Raw genomic sequence first — 23887 nt, 5'->3', positions numbered from 1 at the left:
GAGACGTCCAAAAGGTAAATATAGCTTAGAGATTTCAGATCACATTATTAGCATCTACCCTACACGGAAAACGGGATAATGCTACTGATGATATAGGACGTGAATAATGATTAAGTGCTACAGTATTACATGACCGTACAGGTCTTCCAAAAGTGGAATATTTTCAATCTAGGCACATATATGTATTCTGGAACGACCGATGTCGTTCACTGCTCAACACACGAATTCGAGACCAGAGCAGATCAAATCCCTCTTTGTCCATCCAATTTAGAAGCTGCATGATTTCCCTGAATCGCTTAAGGCTAATACCGAATGGTTCCTTTTAACTGTACGTGGCGGATTTCTTCCTTACCCTTCCACAAGTCGAGGTTGTCATCTGTCTCTGATGATTTCGTCGTCGATAGCAAATCATTAATGAAGTGGTTGATACATTTCATTAAACTGGTATCTTGTGAAGTTTCAACTATAGCTTATTAAGGGAGTTACTCGAATGAAGGAGTGCATCGAAATGATTCCTGTAATGTAATGAAAGGCGTCAGGAAATGATGGACTATGTTCTACAGGCACGTCCCTAAAATGAGCCAGGGCAGGCTGACACATCGGAAAACGTAGCTTTCGTGAACAAGAGAACTAAACTACAATGGATCCAAGAGGTACAGAGGGATTTGGAAGAAATGATGATGCAGGAAACAGAAACTTGCGTCAGGGTGAATTCCAAATTAAAAATTCAGGCTGTCATAGATTTGCAGAACAGAATTAGACCCAGGACATAACAATCATGGATAGGTGAGCGAAGAAGGTAGCAAAGTATGAGAATGATAGAATACTGGACAAGGGTACGGACCAGAAGAAGCGAAGCTGATTCACATTAACGGGCTTTACAAATGGCCAAAATGAAAGGAAGAGGAGGAAAATTTCGTGCAGCCTAACGCAAGCATTTAAGTGTGATGCCACTTCAGTGGTATCCATTGTGAAAGTAGCTGCTCAAGGTACGTTGAAGTTTGGTCGCTGTTTAGTTACACGAGCAATTTACCGTCTGGCGTCACAAAGCGGGAAGGAACCCTTCCCAGAGCTTCCGACGAAAGAAAAACTTGAGGTAATCACTGCGAACCTAATCAGGGATCCCTGCAAGTGTGTCAGTGACAGTAGGCAATGCACCAAAGACGCGCCATGAAGACGGTGTACAACACACGTCAAATTTTCGTGAAGTGTACTACATTATTCGATATGCAAAAAGCGGGTAGTACCAACGTCATCCACATTCCGTTTACAGGGCGATATACCTGGTCCTAACGCCGTCGTTTTATGCAGCCCGCAATGTTTTAACTGGCTTTCATAAACCACGTGCGAGATTTTCATATTCTTTCGCTTGCTACACGCGAACTGTTAGTCCCACAGGAAAAATGAAAAGGAGCTTTATGCAAGACATTTAATGTAATTAAATTTTACACGGGGATATGTTTTCGCTGTAGGCCACGTTCTCAGAGTTATTCAAGAAAGAGGTACAAAACTGACCTTCAAAACCATCTCCGCCCCACACTCATCCCTTACTAGTCAGGATTTCTAGTGTGATTTTTATGGGACTTCCTCCTACCACTGTATAAAAGTTACTACTACACGAACTGCTGCTACTTTTTTTAGACTGTATTGATTTGGCTACTAAGTGACGAGTCTAGTCGGGCTACTTCCTTAACATTATTCATTTAATCCGCCCCACACTCATCCCTTACCAGTCAGGATTTCTAGTGTGTTTTTTATGGGACTTCCTCCTACCACTGTATAAAAGTTACTACTACACGATCTGCTGCTACTTTTTTTAGACTGTATTGATTGGGCTACTAAGTGACGAGTCTAGTCGGGCTACTTCCTTAACATTATTAATTTAATCGTACCCGTAATGGTATTCAGCAAAAAACGACTTTGGTAAACTTTACACTAAAACTAATTACGTTGACAAATCGATCCAACTTAACTCTTACATAAACAGTAATTTCGTAGTCAGAAGGCGTGACGAATTCAACGATGTAACTGTTTATTCTCTGCAGTTAAAATTCACAAAATTGTTAGGTAAAAGTTACACTAACGGCTATTTTTACATTTTGTAAGCACTCTACTAAGCCAGTGGTGCAATAAGACCAGTCAATGAAGACGAGGAAAGGCAGAATGTGGGAAATAATTTGTGCAGTCGCAAATATTTGTACGTGGTAGGGGGAGGAGTGCGAGGAACAACGTATTAGAAATCCCGGCCGGTGGGGGCTGAGTGCGTTTGAAGCTGACTTTTGTATGTTTTTCTTTAATAAGGTGAAAACTGCGTCCTATAGCGAAAACGAATCCTGGTACAAAATTTAATTACAATTAATTCCTACAAAAAGGCCCTGTTCCTTTTTTTCTGTAGGACTAATAGTTTGAGCGTGTAGACAAGGGATTTCATATCGATTCTGTATTTCTGGATTTCCGGAAGGCTTTTGACGCTGTACCACACAAGCGGCTCGTAGTGAAATTGCGTGCTTATGGGATATCATCTCAGTAAATGTGACTGGATTTGTGATTTTCTGTCAGAGAGGTCACATTTCGTAGTAATTGACGGAAAGTTATCGAGTAAAAGTGATTTTTGGCGTTCCCCAAAGTAGTGTTATAGGTCCTTTGCTGTTCTTTATCTATATAAACGATTTGGGAGACAATCTGAGTAGCCGTGTTCGGTTATTTGCAGATGACGCTGTCGTTTATCGACTAATAAAGTCATCAGAAGATCAAAACAAACTGCAAAACGATTTAGAAAAGATAGCTGAATGGTGCGAAAAGTGGCAGTTGACCCTAAATAACGAAAAGTGTGAGGTCATCCACATGAGTGCTGAAAGGAACTCGTTAAACTTCGGTTACACAATAAATCAATCTAATCTATATGCCGTAAATTCAGCTAAATACCTAGGTATTACAATTACGAACAACGTAAATGGGAAGGAACACATAGAAAATGTTGTGGGGAAGGTTAACCAAAGACTGCGCTTTATTCGCAGGACACTTGGAAAATGTAAAAGATCTACTACGGAAACTCCCTACACTACGCTTGTCCGTCCTCTTTAAGAATACTGCTGCGCGGTGTGGGACCCTTACCAGATAGCACTGACGAAGTACATCGAAAAAGTTCAAAGAAAGGCAGCACGTTTTGTATTATCTCGAAATATGGAAGAGAGTGTCACAGAAATGACACAGGATTTGGGCTGGACATCATTAAAAGAAAGGCGTTTTTCGTTGCGACGGAATCTTCTCACGAAATTCCAGTCACCAACTTTCTCCTCCGAATGCCAAAATATTTTGTTGACACTGACCTACATAGGAAGGAACGATCACCACGATAAAATAAGGGAAATCAGAGCTCGGCTCGTACGGAAAGATATAGGTGTTCATTCTTTCTGCGCGCTATACGCGATTGGAATAAGAGAATTTTGAAGGTGGTTCGATGAACCCTCTACAGGCACTTAAATGTGATTTGCAGAGAATCCATGTAGATGTAGATGTAGCGACAGAATATGAAATTCTCGCGCGTGGATTATGAAGGCCAGCAATGACATTGTGGGTTACATAAAACAACAGTTGTAGGAATAGCTGCATCATCCTGTATAAGAAAAGATTATGAGTTGTGTTTCTCATTTAGAAATTGCCTTTAAATGTTGGTTGTGTATGACATCATGTTATGCCTCGTAAGGAGAAATGTTTATATGACGTGTCGGAATTCCGCTCGTGGTCTATCGACGCTGCAGTTACTTTTAGAATCTTACGACTGTCATGAGAATTTGGAAGTTAGGATCTCAACGGTGCCGCGCGACTAGTGCCCGAGAGGACAGACATGTATGATCAACTGCGCAAGACCATACTTGTGTTAATATTTCCATCTCCATCCAGGGTTTCCCAGAAATTTTGCGACAGACTTCGAGGGATTGTAGAAGGTGTCTTGAGGAACAGATCGAAGGCAGGAATCGGTCATTCAACGCCGCTCCAAGACATCGAAGTTACAGGCGCTCGTGCTTGCCACTAGGCTAGCCTTCGCTAGCAAACGTGACTTTGTACACTGACTGACTGACTGCCAAAGTCGCCAGCTAGCTGCTGTGTAAACAGGCTCTGTCTCCTGTAACTGTGATGCTGTGTTGCCTTGGTGGATGATGGTTTTAGACACGGGTTTCCATCTGCAGTTCATTTTCCTCCTGCATGACGAAAAGCAGTGGTGAATTTAGAGGGTTCCAGGAGAAATACTACGGCTGGAAACCCATGTCCGAAAACCGTCATCCACCGAGGCAACAGAGCATCGCATTCATAGAAGACAAGGCCTTTCTTCTCAGCAAGTAGCTCCATCTTCTCCCCTGGCGACCGTGGCAGTTAGTCGTGATCACTGAATAACAAACAACATTGCAAGACGTTCCACTTACGGTTCAAATGGCTCTGAGCACTATGGGACTTAACATCTCAGGTCATCAGTCCCCTAGACTTAGAACTATTTAAACCTAACTAACCTAAGGACAGCACACACATCCATGCCCGAGGCAGGATTCGAACCTGCGACTGTAGCGGTCACGCGGTTCCGGACTGAAGCGCCTAGAACCGCTCGGCCACAACGGCCGGCGCTTACGGTCCGTCAGCATACAAAGTCACTTTGGCAGGCGAAGGGGTGGCCTAGTCAAAGGCGCCGGCGCCTGTAACTTCGACGCTCCGTGGCGTCGTTGCATGACATTTCCAGACACGGGTTCCTATACTTGATTGCCCCTCAAGAGATCGTCTACAACACCTCGAAGTTTGTAGTAGCATATCTGAGACGCCCTGTATAACCACTATACCCTAAACACTGTGTTTGGCATATTCTAGGCTTGGGACTTCCCTACTGTTTATTCCTTCTAATGCTGCTCCCAGTGTCAACTTAACTCTTTCTGGATACCGTACCAGATGTATCTGACCTTTCTTTCATATTGTTTCCTCGGTTCTATTGATTTCATTTGTTAAGTTCATTTTTAACATTCTTCAATAACACTATGCTCCCAATATTTCCACTTCATTTTTTTCTTGGTTTCCAGTGGTTTACCTTTTATTTGCTCTACTCCAGACGTACACTTTCAAGTACTGTTGCTAACTGCCTCATCAAAATCTGGTAAGATTAGAACTTTTATTGAATAAAGCTTTCTTGCACTGAGAACCTTATGTAATTTTATTTTTCCACTACAGTTCTCAATTCTAATGTTAAGCGTTCAGTTTTTCGTGCTATTTTAAGTATCAACGCCACAGACTTCTTGAGTGAGACCATCTGCCCCATCCAAATCCCACTGAGCCACATTGGCGAAGAGTCAAATCTTATTTCTGATTACCTTAGAAACACTGTGCAGATCGCTCGTGTCATTCGAGAGCAGTCTTATATGCGGTCTCCTTTGACACGCTGTAGTTTCCAGTAATTCCGTACCTATTCGAAATCTTGTTTTTGCACTGTTCATCTGTGCTGTCACCACGATCTAAAGAACCAACTGTCCACATACACCGAACTCTAATCATCCAAACCATCCCATTCTCATGTATTACTTGTGATCATCACATTGAGCCGGCCGGAGTGGCCGAGCGGTTAAAGGCGCTACAGTCTGGAACCGCACGACCGCTACGGTCGCAGGTTCGAATCCTGCCTCCGGCATGGATGTGTGTGATGTCCTTAGGTTAGTTAGGTTTAAGTAGTTCTAAGTTCTAGGGGACTTATGACCACAGCAGTTGAGTCCCATAGTGCTCAGAGCCATTTTTGATCATCACATTGATCTCAACATAGAGACACGACGTGACTGAAAAATTTGCAGCTTAGGTTGATACAGATGAGATAGTACGCACGCATTAGGATACCTTTCAGAACAAACGCGAAATAATGTCATACAAATTTAGAAGACTAGTATTTCACATACACTGTGGAAAATTTCTAGTGGTTCCATCAAATATATTACGTAACAACAGTAATGACGAAATATTCAGATTCCCACTTTCTCCATTCCTGGATGGAACAGGAAAGTAACACTCGTACGACGTACTTGACTCCCCACCCCCATCTACACAAACCTTAAGACTGAGTACAAAAAACTGTGAAGCTCATTTATAATTTTAATCTTATAGTCACCTCTTCATGATTAAACTAACGTATTTTCGTTACAAATGTTATGTGGTTCATTTTATCAAATTGTAGAGACACCTTAAGCTTAGAGATACGACGTTGTTAAAGAACGTCAATAGGACAGATTTTTAGCGGGTATGTTACTTACGCCGTTCGTTCACACCAAGAGCAGCGCATGTTGTTCATTTCAGTGATCAATGGCTATCCGAAGATGAAGGTGAAGTGGAGCATATCTAAGGGACGAGGGTATGAGAAAGACGTTTACCATGCTACAGCGGGAAAGGGCTTACTACGTAGACGCCAAACCGCAAGCACCCACTGTTAATTACCAACAAAAGCCAGTGAAAAGATGAAATGATCGGCCGCCGATTTGTAATTCTTTTCAGCTGGCGCCACACTGGGCGACTGGTGTGTCGATGATGATAAAATGATGATGAGGACAACACAACACCCAGTCCCCGAGAGGGAGAAGCTCCGACCCGGACGGGAAACGAATTTTTTGTAACATTCATAAAACTTTATTCAATTTTGTATATACATACAAACAGTACATATTATTAAGAATTGTTACGTTATATGTCTTTGCAGCTTTTCCTTTTAAAATTTTCCTCTTTCATTATATTTTCGGTATTGACAGGGCGTTTCTTTTTCAGGCTTAGGATGTTTTTCCTCGTGTCTATTTTTCTGATGCTTTCAGTCTTTTTGTGAAGTTTTCGAGTTAGGTTTGTTGGCTTCTTTCGTCATTGCGTATGAGTTTTTATTTTACGATTAAAGTCAATTTATTTATGATTTTGTGTTACTAGCGTACAACTTTTTACAGGATACAAATGTATGACAGTAGGCTGACCGTCCACATAGTTGCCCGTAGCTTGCAGTGGAATTTAGTAAATTTTGATCTTTCGAGGAGTGTACTTAATAGTTTGGAACACGAGCTCGCTGCGTGGTAGTCAGATGCGCTGACCACTCAGTTGAGGGGGCGGAGAAAAAAAGCTAGTAACTACTAAAGATGCAGATCTCAGGGAAATTTACCATGTTACCGTAATATACATATCACTATTGACGAAAACGACTGATGCTGGTAAGAATTCCCAAACATAAAAAGAGAGATGTATGAACTGTCATCCAAAGACCGAATTATGAAACATGTTGAAAAAGTAACGGGAATTTAGAGCTTTCGCGTATTGTATTGGTCCGAATTGCGCGACTTCTACGTTGTTATGTTGGTAAACATGTAATAAGCATGTGCACATTATTAACCATATCGGACATTTGGTCTGTTGTCAGATGTCGAAAAGGTTGTATGTCTCTTGGTAGTATAGGTAATTACACTGAAGAGCCAAAGAAACTGGTAAACCTGCCTAATATCGTGTAGGGCCAACGCGAATGCGCAGAAGTGCCGCAACACGTCTTGGCAGGGACTCGACTAATGTCTGAAGTAGTGCTGGAGTGAACTGACACAATGCATCCTATAGGGGTGCCCATAAATCCTTAAGATTAGAAGCAGGTGGAGATCTCCTCTGAGCAGAACATTGCAAGGCATCCCAGATATGCTCAATAATGTTCATGCCCGGGCAGTTTGGTGACTAGCTAAAGTGTTTAAACCCCAAGGAGTGTTCCTGGAGCCACTCTGTAGCATTTCTGGACGTGTGTCGCATTGTCCTGCTGGAATTGCCCAAGTCTGTCGGAAACACAATGGACATGAATGGATGCAGGTGGTCAGACAGGATGCTTACGTACGTGTCACCTGTCAGACTCGTATCTAGACGTATCAGGAGTCCCGTATCGTTCCAACTGCACACGTCCCACACCATTACGGAACCTTCACCAGCTTGAACAGTTCACTACTGACATGTAGGATCAGTTGATTCATGAGGTACACGTCTGTCCGCTCGATACAATTTGAAACGAGACTCGTCTGCCAGACAACATGCTTCCAGTCATCAACAGTCCCGTGTCGGTGTTGACGGGCCCAGGCGGGGCGTATAAAATTTTTGGAAATTTATGGTAAGTTGGTATGGGACCAAACTGCTGAGGTCATCGGTCCCTAGGCTTACACTCTACTTAATCTAACTTTAACTTACGCTAAGGATAACACACACACCCATGCCCGAGGGACGAATCGAACCCTCGATTGGAGGAGCCGCGCGAACCGTGGCAAGGCGCCTCGGACCACGCGCAAGGCGGAAAAATTTTGTGTCATGCAGCCATCAATGGCACACGTGTGGAGTTTCGGCTCCGAAAGCCCATATTGACGATGTTTCTTGAATGGTTCACACACTGACACTCGTTGATGGCCCAGCATTGAAAGCTGCAGCAATTTGCGGAAAGGTTGCACTTCTGTCACGCTGAACGATTCTCTTTAGTCGTTGTTGGACCAGTTCTTATAGGATCTTTACCGACCGCAGCGACGTCTGAGATTAGATATTTTACCAGGTTCCTGATATTCACGGTACACTCGTGAAATGGCCGTACGGGAAAATCCCCACTTCATCGCTACCTCGGAGATGCTGTGTCCTATCGCTCTTGCGCCGACTATAACACCACGTTCAAACTCACTTGCATCTTGATAACCTGACATTGTAGCAGCAGTAACCGATCTAACAACTGCGCGAGACACTCGTTGTCTTAGATAGGCGTTGCCGACCGCAGCGCCGTATTCTGCCTGTTTACATATCTCTGTATTTGAATACGCATGCCTAAACCAGTTTCTTTGGCGCCTCCGTGTAATTATTTTGTACCAAATGAGTCAGAGAATTTGTGTTAAATTTTGCTGTAAGAATTGAATGAAGGGTAGCAACGTTTTAGAAATGCTAGACATTGCTTTTGACGAGACTGCTATGAGTAAAAATTGGTTTACGAGTGGTACATGCGTTACGAAGACGGCCATGAAGACGCTGAAAATGACGAACGCCCAGGGTGTCCCAGCATTTTATCAACGGATGAAATCGTGGAAAAAGTGAAAGAAATTATTATGAACGAGTGCCGAATCGCGATCAGAGAAGTTGGTGATGACGCTAGCATATCAACTAGCTCATACCATGAAAGTTTTTCAAATATTTTTTGTGTGAAACGCGAACAACAAAATACGTTCCTAAGCTGCTGAAGTTAGAACAAGAACTGAGACCGGCGGATGCAAGTTGCTCCAAATGTCAAAAAATGTTCCAAGGTACAACATAGTCTGTTGAAATTTAAAAGCGTTCCAAACGAGAAAAATCTTATCAATACGCCTACTAGTTACATTACTATTCTACTTAGAAAGTGAAACCAAATTAAGGAAGTGGCCGCGCGGTTTGAGGCGCCATGTCACAAATTGAGTGGTCCCTCCCACCGGAGGTTCGAGTCCTCCCTCGGGCATGGATGTGTTCAAATGTGTGTGAAATCTTATGGGACTTAACTGCTAAACTGCTAAGGTCATCAGTCCCTAAGCTTACACACTACTTAACCTAAATTATCCTAAGGACAAACACACACACCCATCCCCGAGGGAGGACTCGAACCTCCGCCGGGACCAGCCGCACAGTCCATGACTGCACCGCCTTCAGACCGCTCGGCTAATCCCGCGTGGCCATGGGTGTGTGTGTTGTTCTTATCATAAGTTGGTTTAAGTAACGTGAAAGACTACGGACCAATGACCTCAGCAGTTTGGTCCCTTGGGAATTCACACACATTTACACTTTTTTTTCAGAAATAGCATCAAAAACCAGTTACAAGTTAAACACGTTTTTATAATTGAAGCCATTGACAACTAACACACTTTTCCATTTCCAAGACAGATAAAATTGTTAGGACATAATCAAAATCAGTTAATTTGCAAATTTCCCACATTCCATGGTAAAGGAAGGAAGAAGGAAGGAAGATTGGGTTTAACGTCCCTTCGACATCGAGGTCATTAGAGACGGAGCACAAGCTAGGATTGTGTCAAGGATGGGGAAGGAAATCGGCCGTGTTTTTTTCAAAGGAACCATCCCGGCATGTACCTGGAGCAATTTAGGGAAATCATGGAAAACTTAAATGTGAAGCGTCGCCCTTCCAAATGCGAGTCCAATGTGCTAACCACTGTGCCACCTCGCTCAGTCTGTGGAAAAAGACGTTTTTCTGTTTCAAGGTGCAAGGTTTCCATTTTTAAGATCTTAACGAAACTCAGTTTATTTGCAAATATCCCATATTCTATGGTTTCTTCTTCCGTATCCGGATGCACCAATTATATCTTCCCTTACCAGTAATTAGCAACGTAAGTTGCTTTGTCATTGACTTTCAAAATATCGTCTTTAGTGCATGTTATAGACATATCTGGGCAAATCAATAGGTGGTCCAAGTCCTGTATTGCTCCGCATTCACACCTATCGCCATCACTGTAGATCCATTTAAATAGGTTTGATTTACACCCAGTTACTCCAGTGCGCAGCCGGTTTAATGACCTCCAAGTTGTAAAAGGTAGTTGAAATCCTGCAGATCCCTCCTCAAGTAGTTCCATTGTGGAATGTGGCACCATTTCTTCCCAAAGAGATAGCCGCCTTGCGATGGGCTTCGTGGCGAGCTCTTCAGTAGTTTCAATGAAACTCCTGCGGGATTTCAGCCGGACACGTTGTTTTCGGTGCATATGCATCGGGTGTCGAGGATCATTCTTTTGTTTTGATCTTTCGATCTCGGCGGCTACTTGTCTGCCGATAGTGGGTGGTGCTATGCCTATCTATGATGGGATACATTTTGTCTTTGGGAGCTGGTTTGAGGCATCCTGTGGCAATACGTACAGTTTCGTTTACAGCGACGTCAACTTGCTTAGTGTGAGCAGAGTTCCTCCAAACTGGCGCCGCGTACTCCGCTGCTGAGATACTCAGCGCCAGACCCGTGGTGCGCAAAACGTGTGGTTGAGCTCCCCACGATGGTATAAGACCTTCTTGAAGTTCTAGGTACAAGACAGTGGACGACCGACGAAACATGACTTTACCTCCCATGAAATCCTGTAACTCAAGAATTAACAATACATTCCAAACAGCTTTAATGCACGACACATGAATCATATATACGGCTCTTAAATGTTTAGCGCTCAAAATACCAAAAAAAGAAGGTTCGCAACGCAGGAATTATCCGAATGGGATGGAAATCGCTGAATGTGACGTACATGTACCAACAAACAAATGATTACAATTTCAGAAAAACTGGATGATGTATTCAAGAGAAAGAGCTTCACAAATTGAGTAATTCAATAACGCGTCGATCCAACTCTGACCCTTATGCAAGCAATTACTCGGCTTGGCATTGACTGATACTTACTGGATGTCCTCCCTAGCGATATCGTGCCAAATTCTGTCCAATGGCACCACAGACCTCCAAACTCCCGAGTTGGTTGGAGTGCCCTGCCCATAATGCGCCAAATTTTCTCAGTTCGGAGGGAGGTTGGGCAATCTTTCTGGCTAAGATCGGGTTTTGGAAATTACGAAGCAGTAGAAACTCTCGCCGGGTGCCGACGGGCATTGTGTTCCTGAAACGTAAGGGCAAGATGGCTTCCCTTGAAGGGCAACGACGACACGGGATGTAGAATAACGTCGACGTACCACTGTGCCGTAAGGGCGCCGAGGATGACAACCAAAGGGGTCCTCCTAGGAAATGAAATGGCACACCAGACTACGACTCCTGGTTATAGGGCCGTATGGCAGGCGACAGTCAGGCTGGAGTCCCACGGCTGTCCGGGCCATCTCCAGACGCATCTTTGCTGGTCATTGGGGCTCGGTTCGAATCAGGACTCATCGCTAAAGACAATTCTTCCTCAGTCAGGGGAGTTTCCAGGCCGAATGTACCCGAAACCACTGCAAACTGGTTTACTGATGTACTTAGGTAAATGGCAGCCCCCTTTCTGTTAGTCACCTATTAATGGTCTTTTTCGTCAGTGAAGCACCTGTTGCACGTCGAATCGATGACAGTGGTGAATATGGGGCTCTGAGTGCCTCTCTGACGATTGCTCGGTCCTCACGTTCTGTCGTATTTCTAGATCGACCTCTTCCCTCTTGACCATGTTCCTGCCAACATTGTCGAATAGTGGCATCGCTCCTGTTCAAATGTCGAGCGATTCGCCGATTACTCTAATTGGCTTCTTTGACATCAACTGCACGTTCTCTCTTAAATGCTGACATCTGCTTGTATTGTTGACCAACTTGTCTGCGACGCATAGTTACTATCCGGCTGAGTACATGGAATGAAATTCGCGAAGACTTTATACCCTGGTATCGACATGTTCTCTTTTTACTATCCTTGCCAGCTGCGCGGTGAAATTGCGCCGCCAAAGTTTACAGTTTTGCAATTTCCGTCGATACCTGTATGATTGTCACACTGTGTCCAATTTGCATAATACCCTGACGGTGTGTCGTTTTCTTGTATTTGAGACTATTTACAAATATTGTACAAAACACAACCTCACGTCTAACAACAACAAGAAGTGTAGAAAAGGGCAGAAACTACTTATAGTGGCCCCTAGTGCGCAATCCTTCATTTGACCCTAAAATCTGTCACTAGACTGAAGCACCAGCTAAAGAAACATCATATGTTCCCAGGTACAGTATTCTCTGGGTACAACAGTCATCCCTACTACTTACAACTACAATGCTGTACGTGTAAAGTAGTCCGAGAAAGGAACACTTGGATTTGTGGAAAAACAATTCATCAATTCAAGGGTTTGCACCACGATAATGCAGCTGCTTAAAATTCGTTGCTTGTTTGTGAATTTTTGGCCAATCACAATACTTGGCTCCATGTGACTATTCTGTTCCCAGAACAGAAAACCTTAAAGCAGTGTCACATCTCAGTATATACTTTTCATTAACTATGGCTTCCAGAAGTATGTATGATCTGCAGAATGTTTCCGACTGTGTTTCATCATCAGCGGACACTCACACAGGTACTGAATAACTACCATTTTCTGTAATCAATCTAGGCCATTTAGATCGTTTTGCTCACATCCACAGCAAATTTGACTTATTTGTTTATTTTCATCCTTGGTTCCTGAGAGCAAAGGATCTGATGGCGACTGGTAAATGGCCAGGAACTGTCCCCCCCCTCCCCCGCACCACCCCACCTCCACCCCCCCTTTCACCCGACAGAGCTCGTACAGTATGGTGAGTGGACTAAGTTTGCTACTATGGGTTCAGGTTTAACTAGGAGGGGTGCTGTGTTAATAATATTTGTCTCCCTCTGAAACGTTGCATAGAATCGATTTAAAAGCTTTCGAACATTCTGACTGTGGTACTGCATTGAAAACTGTAATATATTTCCTTCTCATTTGTAGAATGTGCATTGGCTGTCAGTATTGACCTCTTATAGCTCAGGAAAATAAAGGAAGATCTAGAGCGGGGTAGCTGGATGAAATGTTTCTTACCCACCCCACGAGCGTTATATTGCTGCACTTGCGCTTGTCCCTTTTACAAGCATTCAGATTTTTCGTAAGTTTACTTAAGCATTTGAAGGCAATCATTACATTACTATATTTTACATCTGCATAGAGTTAATAAAACACACACACACACACACACACACACACACACCACACATATATACCTTCAGACACACATACACATCCACACACCAGCTGTTGTTCGTCTCATGAACACAGCCACACGAGCAAGTACAAGTCGACCGCTATTTGCTGTATGTTCTGCCCCTCTTGTAGCTTCACAACAGTTGAAGTCTTATAAGGACGCGGGAGATATTACCACTCGCGAGCTAATGCGTGAAGTGGACGCTCCGACACACTTTCTTTCACATGCAAGGCTTTTGCTGCCCTGTCCTCCTTCGCCTATTAATACTGCAGACGGGAAGGGAACAAAGCTGCTGGTAATACCATGATTCAGTTTCGTTTAGCGTTCAGTCTTCTACAAGGGTTTTCCATTGTAGATCAAGCATTACCGAAAGACCGAAAATAATTATGAATCCACTGCATAGTGGCGCAACAAATGTACTTAGGGCGTCCTCATCATCGCTTTTTGTCAGCTAATAACAACAGTCTACTTGTTAACCCTGTTTTATTTACGCGTTTCGGGCATGACCAATCATCGGAATATCAAAGAAAAGGACTTGATACAGATATGGTATCAAGTAATGCGTATTGTATCACTGATTAAGACATGGTGCCTCCCGTGCACTTCATGTCTCAAGTCAAACAGCATCTGGCAGACAGTTATTTTGAAGGTTGCAATAGCTATGCAGAGATTGAGAGAGTCAGGTTGCATTACCGTGGAGAGCTGGATAACACCAGTCTTTGGATCGACGACGACAACAATGATATCAACAGTCTCCTTGTCTTTTTATACCATTGAAAGAATGCGTTTAAATTTAACAGCTGCTGTACTGGTTTTTGCCTTCTTGTTCTCCCAAAATCTCTTCATCAATAGCCATATTTTTTCTTCCGTTACACATTTCCTTCCAGTTTTCTTTTTAAGTTTATCTATTAATCTGTGATTCTTTACGAAGTGCTTCAAAGTCTAGAACTTTTATTGTTATTTATTCTGTCTTGTTCACTTCATGTAAATCGTCGCTAGTCTCTTCAAAGCAGTTTACTTTGTTTGACCTTGAATTAATAATCTCGAGCAGTCATCTGGAAAGCCTACTTAAAAAAAAGAAAAAAAGAAAGAGAGAGACAGAGAGAATGCACTGCTATTTGACCGTATATTGCTGTATTTTCCTTATGTACAGTCTAGATTTTGTCTTTTACGTCATTACGGAGTACAATGCTAAAAGGTTTTAGCCATTAACACGTCATATCCGGTAAAGTCAGCCCAAAGCACGTGAACAAGACTAGTACATGCCTTTAAGATTTTGAGGATGTAACTATTAAAATGACTCGACAATGACGTAAAAACCGAAATCTACACTATACAGAAGAAAACTACAGTAATACACAGTCAAATGGAGGTGTATTCCAACAAAAAATACTGTACGACTGTGGTGGCTCAGCGCCGGCCGGTGTGGCCGAGCGGTTCTAGGCGCTTCAGTCTGGAACCGCGCGACCGCTACGGTCACAGGTTCGAATTCTGCCTCGGGCATGGATGTGTGTGACGTCCTTAGGTTAGTTAGGTTTAAGTAGTTCTAAGTTCTAGGGGACTGATGACCTCAGATGTTAAATCCCATAGTGCTTAGAGCCATTTGAACCATTTTTGTGGCTCAGCACCGCAGAAAACTTTTTTCTGGTGAGTTTCGATTCCCGCGCCCGGGTTCCCGGGTTCGATTCACGGCGGGATCAGGGATTTTCTCTGCCTCGTGATGACTAGGTGTCGTGTGCTGTCCTTAGGTTAGTTAGGTTTAAGTAGTTCTAAGTTCTAGGGGACTGATGACCATATCTAGGCGCGCAGTCGGGAACCGCGCGACTGCTACGGTCGCAGGTTCGAATCCTGCCTCGGGCATGGATGTGTGTGACGTCCTTAGGTTAGTTAGGTTTAAGTAGTTCTAAGTTCTAGGGGACTGATGACCATAGATGTTAAGTCCCATAGTGCTCAGAGCCATTTGAACCATTTGATTTTTTCTGGTGAGTTTATTGTTGACAATACTACAAATAAATCCGCAAGATTTAAAACTTCTCTCTTTCACCAGATCAGTGAACTTGTCTATTGGAGTTAAAGTGTCAGAGGTCTCTTCTTCAGCTAAATTCCATTTTTTTGTAGGAGGTCATATATTCTCCAAAGAATATCATGTTTTTACTTATCAAAACTCTGCATATTTAGAGGGACATTGTATCTATCGCAGTTTTAATAATGAGTAACGGGAAAATATTTTAAATATTTAAATATGACTAGTGACAAGTTGAAATAAAAGTTCCTCCTCTTCAGGACACGTTTATAAAAACACACTGACTAGCACTGCCATTATACACACGTTGCTCTCACGGCCACCGACAACAGAATGTTTGCTCCTTGGTTCTCACATTCCCTTCACGCATCCACTGCTTAACGTTACATTCGCCAGATACAAACAGTGTGTTTACTACACGAATGCAACGTAAAATGCATCTACGACCAGGTTTGTAGCCACTTGTTACATTTAAGTGATGACATACCTCGTATTGGCACAATCTTCAGCAACTGTCTTGTGATGTTGGAATTTCGTATTGCACGTTGTTACTTACTTTTTGTGGGAGTTCCTCATCAGTCCCACACTGATGTGATCTAGCCGTCCTGCTAGTTTCCTCTGTTGGACTCTTTTCATCTCAGTATAACCAATGCATCGTACATCTATTTCAATGTTATTACTAATTCAAGCCTTGCTTCTATTACCAAACTGACGATTCCTTCACGGCTCAAAATATATCACCCTGCCCCTGCCTTCGATTGAGTACTTATTGATTTTCCACGACTGTAGCTGAGAGGTGTAGCTGTCATGCGGAGGACCTGGGTTTGATTCTCAGTGCCTCCAGGGATTTTTAATTTGTGGGAGAAGTGGAACGAGGTGCAATCATCTCTTGAGGCCAACTGAGGAGCTACTTGATCGAATAGCAGCAGCTCCCGTTCTATGATCTTCTTATCTGTACTATTTAACCTCTACGTTTCACTGCCTCATAGGCTACACTCCTCATACGCTACAGAAAATCTTCCTAACAAATTTATTTTCGACATTAACATAGGATGTGTTTAAAAGAAGACTCATCAGTTTTCGCTGGACTGTATCTTCCTGATATACTCTAGTACAGAGAGAAACTTGGTATAAACTATCACTTACGCATAGCACTACAAAGCTTCTATTTTCTTTTATATGACCACACATGCAAGCTTGTTACCATTACGTCCAGGATCAAATCGTTTACTTACCTTTCACAAATGTTCCACACGCCGCCTCCGGAAGCACGACAAACATCCAGACGTTGGTCAAACTCGTCCCATACGTGTGCGATCGTGTATGGATTTAATACATCACTACTGATACTACTCGATGTCGTAGCTCCCCGAAAGTTGTTGAAAGGTGAGGCATATAGACGGAGTGTTTCACAAGTCGCAACCATCGACCTCCTCTCCCCAAAAATATACTGCTATATCAGTCGACCCGCACGGCCATCTCTGATGCCGTATTCGCGACGCAAGTATCGCACCGCGGTTGCAACTGCGCAGGACATGTTGGAACGGATAAAGCGGAACGCCTTTTGTTGCTGTGTTATCGCCAGTCAGCTCGACGCCCGTTGGGTAACGAGCAAGAGAGCTGCACCAGAAAGATCTCTACCGGCAGCTCCGTGTACCACCGTCTTACAACTCTAGCCAAGGAAGATTTTTAGCTTAGAGGCCTGAGCTAAAATTTATTCCACGTTTCTACGTTCATTCATGTCTTGTACGGGGGTCGTTCAATAAGTGATGTAACACATTCTTTTCAGAAAACAGGTTGGTTTATTCGGAATTCCAAAACATCACTTATTCTCCACTCTTTGGTCTAGAAAACCCTATTTTTCAATATAATCTCTGTTCAGTGCAACGACGTTACACCACCTTCCTGGCAGAACCTGCATGCCAGTATGGTACCACTCTCATGGTCCACCTCGGAGCCAACGTCTTGCTGTCTCAATAAACTCCGCTTATCCACGTACTTCTTCTCGAGGAGTGCATCCTTTATTGGGCCAGACAGATGGAAGTCAGAAGGTGCGAGATCCGGGCTATAGGGTGGACGAGGGAGAACAGTCTAGTGAAGTTTTGTGAGAACCTCTCGGGTGCGCAGACTTGTGTGAGGCCTTGCGTTGTCATGGAGCCGGCCAGAGTGGCCGTGCGGTTCTAGGCGCTACAATCTCGAACCGTGAGACCGCTACGGTCGCAGGTTCGAATACTGCCTCGGGCATGGATGTGTGTGACGTCCTTAGGTTAGTTAGGTTTAATTAGTTCTAAGTTCTAGGAGACTGATGACCTCAGAAGTTAAGTCGCATAGTGCTCAGAGCCATTTGAACCATTTTTGTTGTCATGGCGATGGAAAAGTTCGTTTGCATTTTTGTGGCTACGAATGTGCTGAAGTCGTTTCTGCAATTTCCCGAGGGTAGCACGGTAGACTTCAGTGTTGATTGTTGCACCATGAGGGAGGACATCAAACAGAATAGACCCTTCAGAGTTCCAGAAGACCATCGCCATGACATAACGGACTCAGGTGTGCCTTCGAACATTTTCTTCGGAGCAGAGGTGGTGTGGCGCCACTCCATAGATTGTCGTTTAATTTCCCCTTCGGAGTGATGAACCCATGTTTCATCAACTGTGACAATGCTAGACAAAAAATTCTCACAATGGGCCTCGTAACGTACAAGCAATTTCTCGGAGAAGGTCGTTGCTCTTTATGGTCTTCTGTTAGGTGACGATGAATCCAACGGGCACACACCTTTGAGTATCCCAATTGGTGGACGAGTATGTCAGCACTGCTAACAGACACATCTCGCTGCGAAGCGAGGTGTTTGTGATCCGTCGGTCAGCTTGAATGAGAGTGTCCGCACGTTCCACCGTTGCAGGCGTCACAGCTGTGTGCGGCCGGCCAGCACGCGGCAGATCGAACAAGTTTGTGCGGCATTATTGCGATGATGACAGACGCCTCGCCCTTCGTTCACAGCCCGGTCTTCGTATACATTCTGCAAGCGCCTGCGAATACCTGCCTTGGTGTGGTTTTCCGCCAAAAGAAAGTCAGTGATAGTTTATCCTAAGTTTCTCTCTGTAGTAGAGCATATCAGGAAGATACAGTCTAGGGAAAACTGATGAGCCTTCTTTTAAACACATCCTATGTTAATGTCTAAAAGAAATTTATTATGAAGCTTTTCTGTAGCCTATGAGGAGTGTAGCCTATGAGGCAGTGAAACGTAGAGGTTAAATAGTACAGATAAGAAGATCATAGAACTGGAGCTGCTGCTATTCGGTCAAGTAACTCCTCAGTTGGCCTCAAGAGATGAGTGCACCTCGTTCCAGTTCTTCCACAAATGAAAAATCCCTGGGGGCATTGGGAATCGAACTCAGGTCCTCCACATGACAGCTCTCTGCTTTGTACACACCTCCGTTACAGATGCCATTTTGAAGGCTGGTTATAGCGTTAGCACCTACCGTAACTTCATGACACTATAGGCGCTGAAGTGGGAATATTCAGCTATGTCCCACAACGCATTCCGAATTTTTTCAACCGAAACTGGCCGAGAAAAAAATATGTTGCATTACTTGTTGACCTTCCCTCGTACGCTTGACGGATTCTTTTGAAAACCCTGTATTTGTCTTTTTCAGGAAAGCTTTTCTTGCTATTGTCAGTCTATATTTTGTATCCTTCATAACTTCTCTTATTGTCAGTTATTTTGTAGCAAAACTCGTCTACCAGTTTCAGCTTCTAATCTTTATTACTAGCCAGCCAAAACAGTCACCCATTCCCAGTTGCAGGTTGCCTATCTAATACCTTCCAAGGGTAAAAAAATTTAATTTTCAGTATTTAATACAATCATTAACCCGCCCGGATAGGGGTCCGTGTTACAGCGCCGCTTCCGGGACGGGTAGGTCCCTCAGTCCCATATCGAATCAGCCCTGTGGATTAAAGAAGGAGTCCCGGCCAGCCTAGATGTGGCTAACTGACGGATTCCCACATCCCACTAGTGAATAGTAGGCTGGTACCCAAGTCCCGCCTCCATTACAGGATGCGCAAACATTTAAAAAACTTTCGCGCACCCTCACATAAATAATACTACACGCGGACTGTTGGGATACACACGTTCCGTCCCGAAATCTAATGGAGTATATAGTGTCCCTTTTGAAATATTCAAGCCGATATATTTGAAATAAATAATAAAAGGACTCTCAATAATATTAGATAGACATAAACGACAAATTAATTATGAAAATGTATTAAATTAGCTTCAAAGAAAGACTATGTTGATTGCAGTGTAACAAAAAGACATTATTTATATTAGATGAGATTGTGTGCATAACGTTCTCGAAACTAACATTATTGTCTTTGTCATTATATATAAGAGAAAAAAGATATTTAAAATCAGTTCGAGTCAGATCATTTCTTCTTCTGTACGTAAGGTACGCTTGCTATTGTAAAGAGGTAGCTTTTGTTCTGTTTGTTCTTGTACGTACGGAATAATTCAAGTGTGTATTCTGTGCTTAGTGGAAATATATTTACAAAAAGTGAGTGCATTGTGTTACTTAAAGAACCCATGTAAACAATTCTTCCTGAATTAATAACTGCAAGAAGTTATTTGGCATTTCTTCAGTCTCTGCGAAGCGAGCAGCGGTGATCTTTGACTGGCAACAATTGGCCGCCATTACGCGACGTATTTAAATGTACTTTCTGTGTAACATATCACCACGGCCGGAGCAGAAAGAATCATTTCAAGTTATTCAATTAACTAAAGTGCAAAGCTTCACTAATTTTACTTTGTCAAAAAGTGGATACTTTCAAAGATATGATTTATTCTAGGTCTGTGAACTTAGCGTGCATTACATTTCGCCGAAATGTAATTTCTAGGGAGGCTGGCGCTCATTTGAAACATAATTTAATATTTATCTTTGGCCACCTACAAATCAATATATATATATGTTCTTGTGTTTGACTTAATAATAGTAATAATAATTAATAACCACAGAAAGGACGGGATAATATAGGTGGCGGCAAGAAGAGCATCTGTCCACCCTTAAATGAATCATGCCAAACTCGTAATTAACAATGCCTACCCTGCCCAGATGTGGAAAAAAGGAACAAGGAAAAGAAGAAGCAGTTTTTCACGTAATTATTGACCGACCTAAAATGCTGTCATAAGATACTTAATAAGAGGTATACCGGCAATCCTACGTTAAATGTTTAAATCAATAAGTTAGCTATTAAAGCTAGAAACTGTGTATATGACTTGAGGCAGAGTACCCTATGGCACCCATAATACACACACTATCAGGGACAGTCGAATAAAAATTGAATATCCGCCACAGCGGGACCATGGAACTCTTCCATTTAAAAGTAATTACCATACACCTTAAGACATTTATCCCTCGGGGAGACGAGACGATCAATTCCTGTTCCGTAGAACGCGGTCGGCCGCTGACAGATCCAGCCCGCAACCACCCTCGCACTTTTTCGTCCGACTGAAACCGATGTCCACCCATGTATTTCCTCAGGTTGCTGAAGGTGGTAAAAGATCCGGGCTATACCCAGGATACTGCAATGTTTCCAAACCAATTCGCTGAAACGTAGCCTTCGTCCTATTGGCAATGTCGGTGAGGGTGTTAACGTGCAACAGGGTGACTCCCCTGCTCGTCTAGTTCCTCGAGCGTGAAAACACAATCATTGCGCACCGCTATGAAGACACTTTGTGGAAACTGCGACACGCCATAAAGTCGATGCCAGGAATGCTGTCGGATGGAATCATTCTGTAACCTGATAACGTCTGCCCATGTACTGTCAATCAGACGAAGGCTACGCTTCAGCAATTTGGTGGAGAAACACTGCAACCTCCTCCATTTCGTGGTCGCGTTGTGCCTGGTGTTCTGTTTTCATTTGACTGCGCCTCATATATTCATCCAGTATTTGCTAATGAGAGCACTTAGAGACTTCCGACAAACTTTACACATAGTTTCAAACGTTTTCGAAACTTTTTCTCGTTCAACATCCCCCCCACTCACACACACAAACTAACGAACCGAATAAAAATTTACCACTTACTACTTTTTCGCTGTTCATGCAATAAAACTTCAGCCTGTTGTATCATGTCTTTATTTACTGCTTCTTTACAACTAACTCTATTCGCAACCCGGAATGTAGAAAATATCCACACATACCACTCAATCTACCTGCAAAATTATATCTCTGTACGATATATAATTAAGAAGGTGTGACGTCATAAACATTGAGATGCGTGAAAAACTAACTTCACCTAAACGGAATGCAAATTACCCCAACTACAGTGACTTCCATCAAACTTTAAACATAATTTCAAACTTTTCTAAACTTTTTCTCGCTTACAACCCCACAAAATAATAAAATGTACAACTTATACGGGGAGTAAAGGGTATAAGTGCAGATATTTATAAATGTGGTACCTTAATACAGACACACATCAATGCATTGGTTGTTTTTCTCTGTATCAAACAGTCTCCCCACAAACAGATTACAGACTTATGACCTGATGTTTTCTGCGTGACTATAGGTGCAGCACTAAGCATACTACACTTGCCAATACAGACTAATCGTTTTGCGTCCATGTGTCTGCACTTCAACACCTGACCTGTTTCTCAGGGGTAAATAAGCATTTAATAGCTTGCTCTTGCTGCATAAACTTGATGGCACTAACCAACCTAAAAACATACTACTCCTAATAGCTATAATTATTAGTCTGCAGAGCCGGCCGGTGTGGCCGAGCGGTTCTAGGCACTTCAGTCTGGAACCGCGTGACCGCTACGGTCGCAGGTTCGAATCCTGCCTCGGGCATGGATGTGTGTGATATCCTTAGTTGGGTTTAAGTAGTTCTAAGTTCTAGGGGACTGATCACCACAGATGTTAAGTCCCATAGTGCTCATAGCCATTTGAACCATTAGTCTGCAGGGGTTCGAGTCCTCCCTCGGGCAAGTGTGTGTGTGTGTGTGTGTGTGTGTGTGTGTGTGTGTGTGTGTGTTTGTCCTTAGGATAATTTAGGTTAAGTAGTGTCTAAGATTAGGGACTGATGACCTTAGCAGTTAAGTCCCATAAGATTTCACACACATTTGAACATGAGTCTGCAACTGAAGTAAATAATAATGTACCGTTGTTCAATACATTGGCCTCAGTGACCAGTAGAAACATCTGCACTTATACCCGTTACACTTTGTATAAAAAGAAAACATGTTAGCGCTTTATAAATGTCTGATTCTTTAAAGAACTGAGGCTGCGGACGTTACTGGTTTTCTACACTGGTGTCCAAAATTAAAGCAACAAACCGCTGTTTCCAAGTTTTGCTTTTAATTCATGATGTACTCTTAGAAACTGTCAACCAATGTCTGTACTATCGTGTTCGCGGCACGGAAATGGCATTCTAGTCACCAGACAGCCACACCAACGATGCCATCAAGGCAACCATCAAACGGTTAGTGCTTTCTGGATAAACCCACAATCACAATCTCTGTGTACAAAGTCACTGACGGTGCACTATAGCACGGAGAAGATGCCTACCAGACTCTCTGCGACGGAAGACCATAGGTAGAATGGAAAAAGGACAGTCTCAGACTGATAGGGTCTGATGGGTTAATGTGAATCGTTCTGTTGTTTCTCGGATGTGGCAACCGAAACTGTATCCTGAAGACCAGGGCAGGGTCTCCCACTGTGATATCAGAAGGAGAGGACCGTTATGTGGCTGTAATGGCACGACAGTACCGCCTTAGTGCTGCACGGCAACTGGCATCTGACCTTGCTGCCTCCACTGGACGTGTTGCATCAAGGCAAGCGGAGTACAGAAGACTTGGGCAGAGTGACCTTCATTCTTGGAGACCCGCTGTAGGTGTACTTCTGATGTGTCTTCACAGAAGCGAGACTCTAGAGTGGAGTCATCAACATGCCACCTGGACAGTCGAAGAGTGCGCTAATGTTCTTTCCACAGATGAGTCCCGATTTGATCTGGAGAGTGATTCTCGACGGTTTGGCATCTGGAGGGAACGTGGAACACGATTTCAAGACCCAAAAACTGTGGAAGGGACCGTTTCTTGACTTCCGCAAGGCGTTCGATACGGTTCCCCACAGTCGTTTAATGAACAAAATAAGAGCATATGGACTATCAGACGAATTGTGTGATTGGATTGAAGAGTTCCTGGATAACAGAATGCAGCA

At 43.2% G+C, this 23887-nt stretch overlaps 1 non-coding gene across 1 annotated transcript; it reads left to right on the top strand.

Annotated features, from left to right (window-relative positions):
- The first annotated feature begins 5581 nt into the window (after positions 1-5581).
- On the top strand, positions 5582-5665 carry Trnas-gga (transfer RNA serine (anticodon GGA)). Its single transcript is given in 2 exon segments — positions 5582-5621; positions 5631-5665. It is a non-coding gene; the product is annotated as a tRNA-Ser (tRNA).
- Positions 5666-23887: the final 18222 nt, after the last annotated feature.

This window comes from Schistocerca serialis, chromosome 1, assembly GCF_023864345.2.
Source record: "Schistocerca serialis cubense isolate TAMUIC-IGC-003099 chromosome 1, iqSchSeri2.2, whole genome shotgun sequence".
NCBI classification, from domain to species: Eukaryota; Metazoa; Arthropoda; class Insecta; order Orthoptera; family Acrididae; genus Schistocerca; species Schistocerca serialis.
Note: the sequence above shows the minus strand (reverse complement) of the source record. Positions and strands in the feature narration are given on the sequence as shown.